Raw genomic sequence first — 13903 nt, 5'->3', positions numbered from 1 at the left:
ATAGCAGCTGCACAAAGCTGGCATCTTTTATCTTTACGTATCAGATGATTGGTCTTTTTTTTTTTTTTTCATTTGTGGCTTGCACATTTTAAAAGTGAGCAAGTTATTAAGGATTTTATTGATGCAAGGGAAACATCTTCTAGCGATATAACAGAAGTGAGGCTAAAACATAAGTATGAGGTGAACAATGATACAAGCTTTGAACTTGAAAACATTTTGTGTTGTAGCTGAATGCCTTGGCAACAAGCCATATGATATGTGTACAGCCCACATGGGCAGTGCAAAATGCAAATGATAAGGATGCAAGGACACTTTCAAACACATTTAGTCTGTCACATAATTTGTTGTGTATGTATATATTACAGGAAAAAATTGCATTTAAGCAATACTGAAGTGAAAAATCAGGTTAGGTAATAAAACTGTTCGATAAAGGTGAAAATAAAACTCTTCCTACTTAACATTACCTTTTAGGGCTGTGCCAAACCATTGTTTTGGTTTTTCCCTTCTTTTTTTTTTAATTTTTGCTGTGTTTTCGAGACGTTCTGTCAGCTTTTGAGAGAGCCCTCCCTTTCAAAGTGGGAAATCCTGTTAGTGAGGAATATCTCAAAAGAAAAAGAATTTGAAGTACACATGAAAGGCACTTGAAGTGTGACTATTTTACAGCCTTATAGATCATGTCAGGTGAAACCAGGCAGTGTTTAGCAAGGTAAGCAGCCGAACCCTTGAGGGTGGCCCTCTCTGGCCCCTGCCAGCCCGGAGAACTGGAATCTTCTTCACAAGTCCCTGGCTTTCAGGTTATCTAATTGTTGTGGTTTTTCTTTTGAGCTTCCTCGGGTAATTGTTTATTAGAAACAATGGGTACTGTCATTCTGATTTCCATCTCGGTCAAATACCTTGTTCTTTCTTTTTTCCTCTGGCTAGACACATTCAAAGGAAACTCATGTTAGAATACCAATGACATTTTAGGTACCCGCCTTTATGTAGACTACAATTACTTTCTTGGGAGCCCCTCAGACTAACGGGTGTTTGATATTTGAACTTCTGCAGTGTTCATTACAAGACAATAGAAAAAATATCAGCCCATTAGCAATCTGAGTAATGGCATCTCACGTACAAGACTTTTCTTAGTACACTAAGTCTGAAAAACAGTCAACAAGATAGTGTAGAAACTAAGTGTATTCCTACTACTACCACTACCACTGCTAACATTACTGCTACCCTTTTTATCATTAAACAGTAAGACTTGCCTTCCTGGGACAACGTGCAAACCCATTCAGTTGGGTAGTCAAAAATGGATGCTGGCGAAACAGTATCAGAGACATCATGTAGAATAACACTTTTCCTGGTGTATAGTCTCAGCAGTCCATGTTTTTCTCAAAGTTCTGCTGCCTTACCAAAGTTGGTTATTCTGACTCTCAGGACTTGTTTCCAGCAAGGTGCTGAAGGGCCCCATTCTATGTATAGGACACTTAGGGTTTAGCATAAATATGTTCTAGTCAGTAGCTAGAACCAACGGGTTCCATAACAAACTTCTAGATGCTGCTTTCATTAGACCATGAAAATAATTTGTAAAATATCTGGGAAAGCGGAAAACTTACAGTTCAGCTCCAGTTTGAAAGGAGCCCTTCCTTGCCCTGCCTGGTGGCTCCTATAGAGCAGACATTATCCCTGAAAAAATAGTAACAATGGGGAAAAAAAAACCCCACAACCAAACCCCGAACCAAGAAAGCTTAACTTTCTAAGATCTCTAACACGCTGGATGTAGCAAAGAAACCAGTCCTAGATCTGGTGTTTGTGACCCTGCTAAGATATGCTATAAAATACTTTGCATACTACGGGAACCGTGGGTTCTTCCTGGTGTCACATTTCATTAGGTGAAATGGTGGAAGATGCCGAGAGTGAACTCAGTCGTAGCAGAGACATTGCTGGATTAGATCACAAATTCTGCACTTTTGTTCATGTGAACCTGACATCTAAGCAAAGCCATTATTTTTCCTTTATTGAGTAACAAAGTTTCTTTAGTTTCAAATCAGCTCTTCTTTATCTTGCTATAGAGCAGGATTTTTGAAGGTTACTGGGGACTCAGGCTCTTGAGTCTTGTTTCCCAAAGTGACTTCAGCATTTAAAGGCCACTGAAGGAAAATCAGTGGGATTGAAACATCATTTCTGAGCGTGAGACTAGCACCTAGTAAATAATAGTGTTATTTACATATTTATGAACATTGCAGCGGATTTGGTGTTACACCCTTACTTTTACATATATGAGTCCAGATAAAACTGCCAACTGCTTTCTTTTTTCTTCCATTTCTTTGAATGGTAATGAACAGAGTTTTGATGCATCAGGCTGGTGCTTAGAGATGAAGAGGTCTCAGATCAGCTTTGTTCCACAGAATTCCTGGGTAATCTTGGAGAAACCGTTTACTCCCTCTCTCCACCGTTCTAAGGCAACTAGTGATCTTAAAATTCACTTTCACCCAGGGATGAGTCTGCATGGAGTGGTCATGTAGTGTGGGGAGTCATACCATAGAAAATACTGTAAAACATTTTACTTTAATTATGTCCCTTAGTGCAAGTGTAGTCTTCCCTGTCGTATGCACTCGGTGTCGTCTTTGCCATAAATGGAAGCAGCTGCGCAAGAATCCATTTCATGAAGGATTTAGAAACAGGTAGTTGGATCCCTGGCTGTCTTGAATGGTAAACAGTAAAAGGCCTAATGTGATGCAACAAATTAAATTAATTCCTTTCATGTGTATTGTCTGCATCTAGCCTTTCTTTTCTCTTCTTAAAAGAAAACAGGTCTAATAGCCCCAATGTAAAACAAAACCATATGTCATAGCTAATTAAGTAATTGCTCTAAATTGCCATAACTAACAGATGTATGCCTAGGTATGTTCACATTGTGAATCCACAGAAAAGGGCATAAGAAATTAAGAAGTTTCAAATGGAAGAGAGATCACTAGATGAATTACTTTACCCTAAATATTGTAATTGGCCTCTCTTACAAGAACAGATACTTTAAAATTCCAGAGATGATAAATGAAAAACTTCATTAATTTAGGTCTTTACCCTTGAAGGAAACATCTCTTTATATACATACAATTTTTTCCCTCCCTCCTGTCCTTTCTGCTCTGTTCTTTTTGGCTGTAGATACACAAAGCAGTATCATTGTGATCCAGGATTTATTTGAAGAGATTTCATCTGGAATGGAGTCAAGCAGAGCAGTGGCAGGGGAGCTTTTACAGATTATGACCTGTAATCTGGTTAATACTCTGAAACACAAAGATCCAAATGTTGAGTAATTTTGGACAAGACCACAGCCTATGTGGCTACATGCCCTTCTGACAAGACATCCCGGAGGCCAAGATGAGACCAGCTATCTTAAAAGTCCAATATGAGATAAAATGCTGTTTCTATAACTACTGACACTGAACTGTAATGGTGTCAACAAGAGCAATATAAACTTTTAATCACAAGACGATATCTTTGTTCTCTGTCACCTTGCATGATGTTTTTCCTGGCAATAAAAGGCTTCACAAGACTTAGTGCAATATAATTTCATCCAGTACTACTAAAGACAGTAGGGCAGTAGCCATTAAAACCCAAAGCTTTTAATCTCTCTTTTGGAGTTCATCAGACAGCAAACTGGTTCCCAGAACCTGACTCAGGTCCTCAGCTCTTGAGTAAATTTCACACTGTCGTGAAAGCTAAGTATGTAGATACAAGGTACATTTAACATCTCGTGCTTGAGGAAACAGGACAATGTCTGAAAAAAGCCCTGTGAGGAGGTCAGAAGTTTGCCTTTATTGTCAAATGAAAGACCAGGAAGATTGCTATGGTTTGTAAGTAGCTCCTGAATATGCAGACCACCCTGAAGAAAGCTTTCCTGGGAGGGGTGGATATTTTATATGCTGCAGAGGCTCGCTTTGAAGGCACTTCTGGCATGACTGTTTGAGAACAGGTGGCAGAGCAGCAATAGCTGTGAGAGGTGATTTATCATTACATGGGTTCTTTGGTCCTCTCCCTCATCATGGAGAGAACTATAAAGACTATGGAGTCCTTCAGCCAATATACTTGAGTGGCTTGATTTTTACTTTTTTTTTACTCCAGATGATGTGCTTTTTTTTGCAGCACAAAGGTAAGGGATGCCACTGATTTTTTCTCTTCCTGATGCGTTATTTACATTATGTACTGAGGGGGCTTTGGTTTTTGGTTTGTGGGTTTGTTTTTTTTTTTTTTTCTTCAATGTCTGCACTGTTGACTATTCCCTATTTTCATTTTTCTTTGATCCATAGATAGGAACTAAATAACAAAATTTTATTCCATTCTGTAGTTTTCGTAATAAAATTCTAGGAGCAGAAGGAGGTCTTCTGGCTAACTGGGCTAATTCCTGCATAAGAGAGACCATGAATTTTAACTGAGTTAGAAAATACATTTTAGAATGACATCCCATCTCAAACCTAGGCTCAATACGGCTTCTTTCAGAGCATATTGGAAGCTAGAAATTTAAATTCATAAGCCTCCCCAGTACTTGCTTGGAAGATACTCTGGAAATACAGCACAAACTAAGGAAATGAGATCCTCTGGAAATACAAGCAAAAACCAAGGAGGTCTAACCAAGCTACTGGTGTAGGATTCATCTCACTTAGCTTAATGTGTGCAAATTTTAGCTCTCCCAGGCTAAATTAGTCATCAGGATTACCCCTGTACCTACTACAGAGAAATAGACATCTGCTGAAATCCAACACACACCTAAGTCAGACATCCCAGAGTCTCAGGCAGCTAAAGTTGGGTGACGAAGGGCTGCCTTAAGCAAGCAGTAGATCACAGAAAGAACCAAACGAGTTGAAGATCTTTGCTTACCTGGTTCTTGTGATAATAAGAAAAAGTCCAAGGATTCCATCTTAATTTTAACAAAAATATAACATTCCCTGATGTAAGGTAAGTTTCTTAATAGTCAAAAAATGCACCTTATTTTTAGCCTAAAGTCTTCTAGTTGTAATTTTAAGTCACTGGCTCATTTTATTCCTTGTCTATTTGTGTAAATAGATCCTTATGCTTAGCTAGAGACATCCTATACGGGATGTCTCAGATGTGAGAATTATGACAAGTGAAATTGTACTTGTAAAGAGTTGCCTATGTTTTCAACTTAAACTCAAGACATTCCTATGCTTTTCTGAGTCCTTTCAAATATTTCCAACATCTTTTTTGTTATTGTTGTTGTTGTTGTTTTGGGGAAATAAGCAGGGATTATGTCAATAAAAGTCTGTCCAGAATTAGAGATATCTCTTTCCTCCTCATCCATTTTCTCATTTATATTAGTTCTCTTTGTCATACTTCGCCCTCCCAAACAAGTTTATAAAGCAGACTAAACCCAAAACGTTTTAAAACAACATGTTTTACACAAGTGTGACTATAGAAAAATTAAAAAAAGCTGCTCTGGATCAGCCTGTACTAAGAGTGGTTACTGATTTTTGATATGCAATTTAAAATGACTTGTACCAGCTTCCCAAAGCTGTTAAACTTTGTAAATTGACTTGAAGTCAGTGGGAGCAGCCTGTGATAAAACCCCTACATCAAACAAGTTGCATGGTATCACAGGATAAGCACCTGAAAACCACAGCTGTTTTGGAGACTCTTTGGCCTGAATGCATCAAATTCTTCAGATCTTTCTGTGAGTGAGTTTGGCTGAAAACGTTACAGTTGCCCACTTTGAAGGACAGTTGTTCTGGCAGGTCTCTCATCTTTTTGTGATATGCCATATATATTGTCAGCCCATATAACTGGAGATAAGGTCTGTTCTCAAGCTTATGGCGTTCCCACATGTGCTTCTGCGCAGCTGCTTAACAACTCCCCTGTCTGCTAGGGACCCAAACGTGGCCACCACATCAAGATGCAGGAACAAGACACAAGATTCTCCCCCTTGAGGGAATGGGCTTGAGAAGAGGACATCGAGCTCCAGGTGCTGGTATGAGTTAGTTCTCATACCTAGACTCTGGCCAGCACTGTGGAAAGCACAGATTATGGTGAAATTTTGTCTTTCCCCCCTTACCTATTTTAGTGGCCATTTCCACAGGCAGCTACGCCACACACTGCCTAACTCTTGCTTAATTATGTCCTCCAAGCACTCTCCCTTGCTTCCCTCTCACTCGATTTCTCTTAATAGTTTAGTACTAATAAACGAAGATACGGTAAAGTGGATGAAAATTGTAATAGATGGCAAGAAGTTAAGTATATAAGTTATTTTTCCATAGGAATATTTGTATAAGATATCTGATCTAAGCTTCTTTAAACCTCAAGTTATTCTAATTTTAAGGTAATTTTGCATTTTAAAAGCACAGTATATACCTGCTGTGGAAGTTCAAAAGAAAGACAAAAATCCTTTTGAACTTGCTGAAAGTCAGTAGCCATGTACCTACAGCCAGAATTTTTTGGAAAGCTAAACCAGCTCCTGATGGCAGCCCTGCCCATAGATCCAGAGAGAAGATTTTCTTAATTTCCCTATCTCTAATAGGTTCAGTTCATTAGCTACATCTTTCAAAACTGGAAAACCAATTGCAATTTTTAGAAAGCAGGAAAACTTCTTTTCTTCTTCTACTCTATGCTTAACTACTAGGGGAAAAGAAAGAGATTAACTATTTATAAAATCTTGGACATAGTAGCCAGAAAGAATCAGTTGCCCTGCTTTCTGTCTTCAGTAAAATCAGTTTTAAATTAAAAACATATTTATATAAATATACTTAATTGCTGTTGGTTAAATAAAAAAAAACTTTGAATTTGAGGGATCTAAAAAAAAGTTATTTATCAACATGTTTTACTGCTCATTTATTGGAAAGAATAAACTTTTCTTTAAGGAAAATAAAGTACAAATGCACAACAAGAGGATATTTAATTGTACAAATCCAAGCTTCCTGTGTGCTGATTTAAATCAATCCACCCTGAATTCAGCCTTTCCAGTCCCTGTGCTTGTGGTAGTGGAGTTTTCTGGCCTTCCTTCAGTTTCTCAGTGTCTTTGTGGTAATGGTTGTGCCTAAAAAGGGAATGCAATGTTCCAAGTGACTTCACACAGACATGCCTAGGGCCTGATCCAAGCCTATTGACAGGGGCTGGAGTCCTTCCATTTGCTTCAGTGGGCTCTGAATCAGTTATTTTGTAAGGACATTGCCTCCTGGCTTCCTGATGCGGTAGACACGCACAAAGAGGCCACATTTGCAGTGCTGCTTTTTTGTACTCTATCAAATGGCATCTTCATATCTAGCTCGCTCTCACCATAACTTACTATCTTATTCAAAGAACTGTTTTAGGTCTCCTTCTTAGCTTTAGGGCATTTAGAATTAATGTACTAATTGTGTTACCTTTTATTTTTTGTAATTGAATCTGATTTGATTACTTTCTACTCACAAATCTAATTTTTCTAGATTTCCTCCTCTATTACTTCTCTGTTCCTCCACAGGTAATGGCTGCTCTTCCCAATTCAACATCGTTTATGAAACTTAGTAGCTCTGTAGCCTTTCTGGGATCGTTAGTGAAGTTAAACAAGGCCTAGCATAATACAGATTACTGTGGCAATCTAGGATTCTCTTTCCCATCGACTGTGATGCTGTTTCTTAATACCCTTTGTATACAGTCATCCAGGTTGTCATATGAAGTGATAATTATCTTCCAAATCAAACTAATCTGAATTTGTAAAAACTGGAATCAAATATGGCCTAATAATTAACCAGAATCCAAAATATAGCACTGCCAGCACTATAAACTTCATTTCATGTTCAACCACACAGATTCTTAGGGACTTTCTTAGCTTACTAAATAAGGACATCAGTTATTCTGTCAAAAAAAAAAAATCATGTTCAACAGGTAAGATTTACAAGTTTTAAACTCACAGTGCTTATTTCATAGGAGCCTAGTCATCTGGCTGTTTATTGGCCCTGTTCCTCCTCTCTGTGGGGTACAAAGTAGTCACTGTCAAAGATCAGAACATTTCTGAAAGTTTAAATCCCCTTTCCCTTTCCTTTCCTTTCCTTTCCTTTCCTTTCCTTTCCTTTCCTTTCCTTTCCTTTCCTTTCCTTTCCTTTCCTTTCCTTTCCTTTCCTTTCCTTTCCTTTCCTTTCCTTTCCTTTCCTTTCCTTTCCTTTCCTTTCCTTTCCTTTCCTTTCCTTTCCTTTCCTTTCCTTTCCTTTCCTTTCCTTTCCTTTCCTTTCCTTTCCTTTCCTTTCCTTTCCTCTCTTTTCCTCTTTTCCTCTCTTTTCCTCTCTTTTCCTTTTCTTTTTTCTCTTCTCTGTCTTTTCTTTTCTTCTGTATATCTTACTTCATTAGGAATTAAAATAGAGAAATATGCCAATGGTACAACATATTCACAGTGTAACTCCTTTGGCACTGTTAGGGTTTCAGTCATCTCAGTCAACGTGCAAGTGCTCATATATTTCAAGTATTCCCTTTTTCAGTCTTTCCCAATATAAATTTTACTGGGTCTGCCTGCCTTAATGTTTCTGTCATCTTCCTCTACTTGCTCTGAAAGAATTATTTTTAAATTGTTTGGTACTATACCTTACACAGTTTTAAGGCATCGTTTTAATTTCTCTTCTAATTTATGACCAAGCACTTAGCTTAGTTTTGCTTCTTCTAAAGTAAATCGTAGTGTGAACAGTATATCTGGGAGGCTCAGGAATACTACCAAGCTTACAATTCTCACTATGTACTATGTATGGAGCCCACCTCTATGTCAGAGTGAGATCCAGGCAGGAATGACCCCACTATGCACCTTGATTTCCATGTAAAGACAGCCTAGGAAAGGAGTTGCAACACATCTGAAAATATTCTTGATGAGCACACAAGGTGTGTACCTTGCCTGTTAGACTGAGTTTACCCATTCTGCCTTCTCACCTTGACTGAGTTTTGGGTTGGTTGGTAGGTTTTTTTTCCCCTTGGTGTTCTTTCCATTTTCAACTTCCACAGTAGCGTGTTGATTCTTGTTAAAGTCTTATTCATCATGAAGCCACGAGGCTGTCTCCTGAACCTCATGCTCTGCTTTTTTTTTCAGTAGCAATTCAGCTAGCATATGTTGATAAAAGTATCGTTTTGGCATCATAGGCTTCTTCTCAACCAGTAAGCTTTACATCTTCCTTTGTGTCTTAGTCATTAGATCCTCCAGTCATTCCTTAGCTAAAATATTCATAGGATTCAAAGAGCACTTTCTCTGAATTATGACTGTAGTTTCAGGTTTCTTTGTTGGCTTTCCATTACAAAATTTTTACCTGAGTGATGAAGAAGGTGGGATGTCTTTGCACCACGTTTGCTTTCTATTGAAAAAAAAAAAAAAGCTGCTTTCAGTTGTTGGGTTTTGGTTTTGTTTTTTTTTCCTCCCAATAAAATAATTTAATCTTCTCTCATTTTACACACAGAGCTCCCACTAATATCATTAGGAAACCCACCTGCACTTGAGGAGAAGTTGACTCTGTTGTAAAAAAATAAAGAAAAAAGACACCTGGTATATTAGCTGAAGGAATAACTGAAATAAACTCAAGAACCTTGGTGAATAACTTTTAGTTAAAAAACCTGAAGTGACACAGACTGACCACAGAGGATTGCAAGCAGTCTGTTTCTACCAGGATCTTCATAGCATTAAAAGCTGACTTAAAAACCTCAGCCACATCTGCATGGGCTGTCTCAGGAGAGACTGAATTTGAGCTCTGGTCTCACAGAGCAGAAACCAGTGTCTAAGCTTTACCCATGATGGTAGCAGATCTTGCACCCTGTTGTAAATGGTCGTCTAGTTATAGAATCATAGAATCATAGAACCATAGGGTTGGAAGGGACCTCTGGAGATCATCTAGTCCAACCCCCCTGCCAGAGCAGGGTCACCTACAGCAGGTTGCACAGGAATGCGTCCAGGCCGGTTTTGAATGTCTCCAGAGTTGGAGACTCCACCACCTCTCTGGGCAGCCTGTTCCAGGGCTCTGCCACCCTCAAAGTAAACAAGTTCCTCCTCAAGTTTAGGTGGAACTTCCTATGTTCAAGTTTGTGCCCATTACCTCTTGTCCTGTCGCTGGGCACCACTGGAAAGAGCCTGGCCCCATCCTCCTGACACCCACCCTTTAAGTATTTATAAGTGTTGATAAGATCCCCCCTCAGTCGTCTTTTTTCCAGACTGAAGAGACCCAAATCCCTCAGCCTTTCTTCATAAGAAAAGTGTTCGAGTCCCCTAATCATCTTCGTAGCCCTTTGCTGCACCCTCTCCAGGAGTTCCCTGTCCTTCTTGAACTAGTCCTCCTAGTGTGGTTTCCTTCCTTCCTTCCTTCCTTCCTTCCTTCCTTCCTTCCTTCCTTCCTTCCTTCCTTCCTTCCTTCCTTCGTAACATAGGAGACATAAAAAAATATATACAATGCATTAAAATAACAAGCAGGAAAGCAATGTTAGTCAACAAACTATTGTAGAACATAGTTTCAATGGATGCTCTTTAACAAGTAATTTAACTTTCAGCCTGTGAGAAAAAATGACTGATTTTCTGACAGTCGGTTTGGCTGACTCCGCCGCCATCAGCAGATGCTCTTGCTCGGGACACAAGTCCTAGCTGATTTTTTTTTATGTTCACATAGTACTGTGTGGAATAGCAGGACTCTGGTCTTGAGTTCTTGTCCCTCTGGGAAGAGCTCAAACACTAAACTCACCTCACGAGTCTTATGTGTATCTGCCAGGCGGATGAAGACAAGCGTCCTTTTGAAATTATAAAGCAGATTAAGCAGCTCGTAAATACCTTGCTACTGAGACTGATACAGTCTCTTAATTTTTGGCACTGCTCCTTTGAGGACAAAAGTAATCATGAAATACGGTAGGAATAATTACCAAATTGAGAGGAGCGAGCTTTCAAACGAGCAACAAGCATGTTTCTGGGGAGGGAGGGTGTTTGTTATTTTTAACTACAGCTCATTAGACACAGAGAATCGGCTCTCAAATCAGTGGGGAGATTGGCATTATTTCAGTAAAAGTCAAATCAACCACCAAAATATCACATAAATCAGAAGTTTCTTTGCTCTGTTTTGAATTGTTTTCCTCTACAAATCTTCCTCTCTTGGCTTCACCACTTCATCATGTAAACACAGCCTAAATCAGATCTGTAGAGGAGAACAGTTGGTGCTGAGGATCCAGCACCCATACCATACATTTTCTAACATACATCCACCTGGAGGGCGGAAGAAGGATTCTTTCAAACCAGCTCTAGGCTGGTCCTGTACATCAGAGCTATGCGCTAGAGCTCCTGTACATTAGAGCTCATTACAGTTGGGGCATAATTTTAAAAATGTTTTACGTGAGAGCAATCCAGATTACATGCTCTCACACCACCTGTAGCGTGAACCAAAGCCTGGTAAGTGGAAATCATTGTCATCTACCGGTCAAAAGCACGCTTTGAATCCACACAAAAATGCTAGTATTGGTATAAATTATCTTAAATATGAATGATCTACAACAAAGTGAGGCTATAAAAGTTGTAGGCGAACTTCTGTGAGAATATGCTCAGCATCTGAGAGAGATATGGCAGCTAATATGGCAGCCAGGAAATGTGTGAGAGCACAGAAAACTATGGTACTAATCCCACATTTGTCTCAAAGATAAACAACTCTTTGTTAAGTGGTGCAACCATGAAATCATGTCTCTGAAATATTCCTCAATGTAATACAAGCACTACTAAATGCAGATTTGGTGTACTTTGATGTCAATAAGAGTCTGTCATAGGGCAGTGATTATAGAAAATTATTTACGCTATTGCAACCTTACATTTTATGTTCCCTATGTTAGCATTCTTTTGAGTCCTTCCTTTTTGTCTTTGTTATATATTTCTCCTTTTGTCTGAAATGCGGAAGTTGATGGATTTGGTGTAAAATTGGTTTAATTGAGATTCCATTTAGGTTCTTCTCTATAGTGTAATGAAATGTCAACTATTCTAGCACTTTAATTAATTAGAAACCTGTTTAGGACATGCAGTGGTATGTCTCAATTTCTAAATTGCCTATCAAGAGTATTGTATGAAATTTTTGCTGATATTTTCATGAGGAAGCAGTACTGATTACTGTAGTAAAATGCCTGTGGATCTAAGCTCAGGGTGTAATTCTGAGACCCAAAGGAAATGAAACCCTAGAGATGTGTAAAAGGTAAAGTCCTAACGTGTAGGTTAATTACGAACAGTTGAAACCTTTGTGTCTCCTCTTCTCCACACTTTTCTGCATGTCTCTTTCTTTCCTCCCTTTCCTGTCCCATTTATGTGAAAGACTGCTACACGCACAGGACACAAAGATTGCTCTTTGAGCTATGAGAGAAACAGGCAAAGAAAGAACTCTATGTACATGATTTTTTCATAATTCCCCCGTGACCCCATGTAGACCAAGGCACTCCTCACAACGTGTTGGCTCAGATTTCAGAATGATGGGAAGTACCAGAAAGGCCGACATAAGCCTACGTGTCTACATAGAGCACTGCTTCAGTAATGTTTTGGGACATAATTGCCGAAATACCCATCCCTAAGAATTTATTGCAAGAAAGAATATGCTGCGCAGATCCTATTAGTCCCTTGCTGTCAAGAGTGCAATATTCTTGCAACAACCAAAAGGGAATCAATAAACATATATATTTTAAACCAGAGTCAGGGTTGGCTTTTTTAGCTATAGTTTACTTTTCTCACAAAACTCTTCAGCACATAGCATTTCCAGGCTATGCAGATGGTAGGCATCTCACACGAGTTAGTCTCATTCTTGTTCAAAACATTTGAAAACTGACTATTTTAAGTAATGTTAATGCAGGGAAATACTTTCAATAATTGTGGCTGGTGTTTACGCTGCTTCTCTCAAAATTCCAACAAAAATATAAAGTGCCTAGCACCAGGCAACATTTGCATGATATAATTATTTTTCCACATGAAGAAAACAAAATGCACTGTAGAACTAATGATACTACAGAATGAACAGATGAAATGATGAAACTGCGTAAAGCTTATGGGGCAATGATAGGTATTTATTGCATGTGTTGCACAAGATGATGCAAAGTTCAAGTATCCTTTTCTGGGCCTGCCCTCAGAGAACAAAGTAGTAGCTTTTCTTCTGTCAACTAAGGGCCTCAGGAAGCTTAGAAAGGAAACAAGCAGGGATTTGTTATAGGCACTTCTGGCAAAAGCAAAAACCTCTTAAAGAAGGAGGGAATTACAGGAAAGTTATTCTTCATCTTGTACACATAAAGTAATATTTTCATTTAGTCTCACTTAATTTTGCTCTAGAAATCACTTTTGATACAGTAAGATAAGCATGGGAGTTTGATGCATATGCAAGAATAAATGTTATACCATCGGAGTTTGGTGCACATGCAACCACTCATTTAAGTTTTCTGTTAATTTTTAGTTTGGTAGTCATGTTTTCAGGGTGCATGTAGACATATGCCATGGTGTAGGAAAGCCGGTGCACATCCAAAACATCCAAAACCTTTTACTTCCTAACTTCTACAGCTTTCACATTACATACTCTTTTCAAAGCATGGCATGAATCAAATCCTCTGTTCTCATGCTCAAGTAGTACTTTTAAAAGGTAATTTGGAAGCTGAAATCCTTTCTTGATCTTCATAGCAGAGTTAGTAGCAGTTTTCTGATTTTACCCATTACTACTTGTCCAATTCACTGACTGAATTGACTGTTCTCAGAGCAGAGCTGCCATTCAGATTGGAGACCTGCAATGGTTGCTCTGTCCTTTCTAGACTTGAATAAAAGCCATGATGTTAACTTAAAACTCCTTATGTATTTATGAAATGAAGATTATTGCTGGAGTTCAAAACTCGTCTTTCCTATGCTAAAAGTTCAATCCGTTGAGTCTCTGTCTACAAGAGACTCTCAAATACAGTAGCTGTTAACCTGTGTTATCAGTTATTTTCT

The sequence above is a fragment of the Larus michahellis genome, chromosome 4, assembly GCF_964199755.1.
Source record: "Larus michahellis chromosome 4, bLarMic1.1, whole genome shotgun sequence".
NCBI lineage: Eukaryota > Metazoa > Chordata > Aves > Charadriiformes > Laridae > Larus > Larus michahellis.
This window is presented reverse-complemented; position numbering follows the sequence as displayed.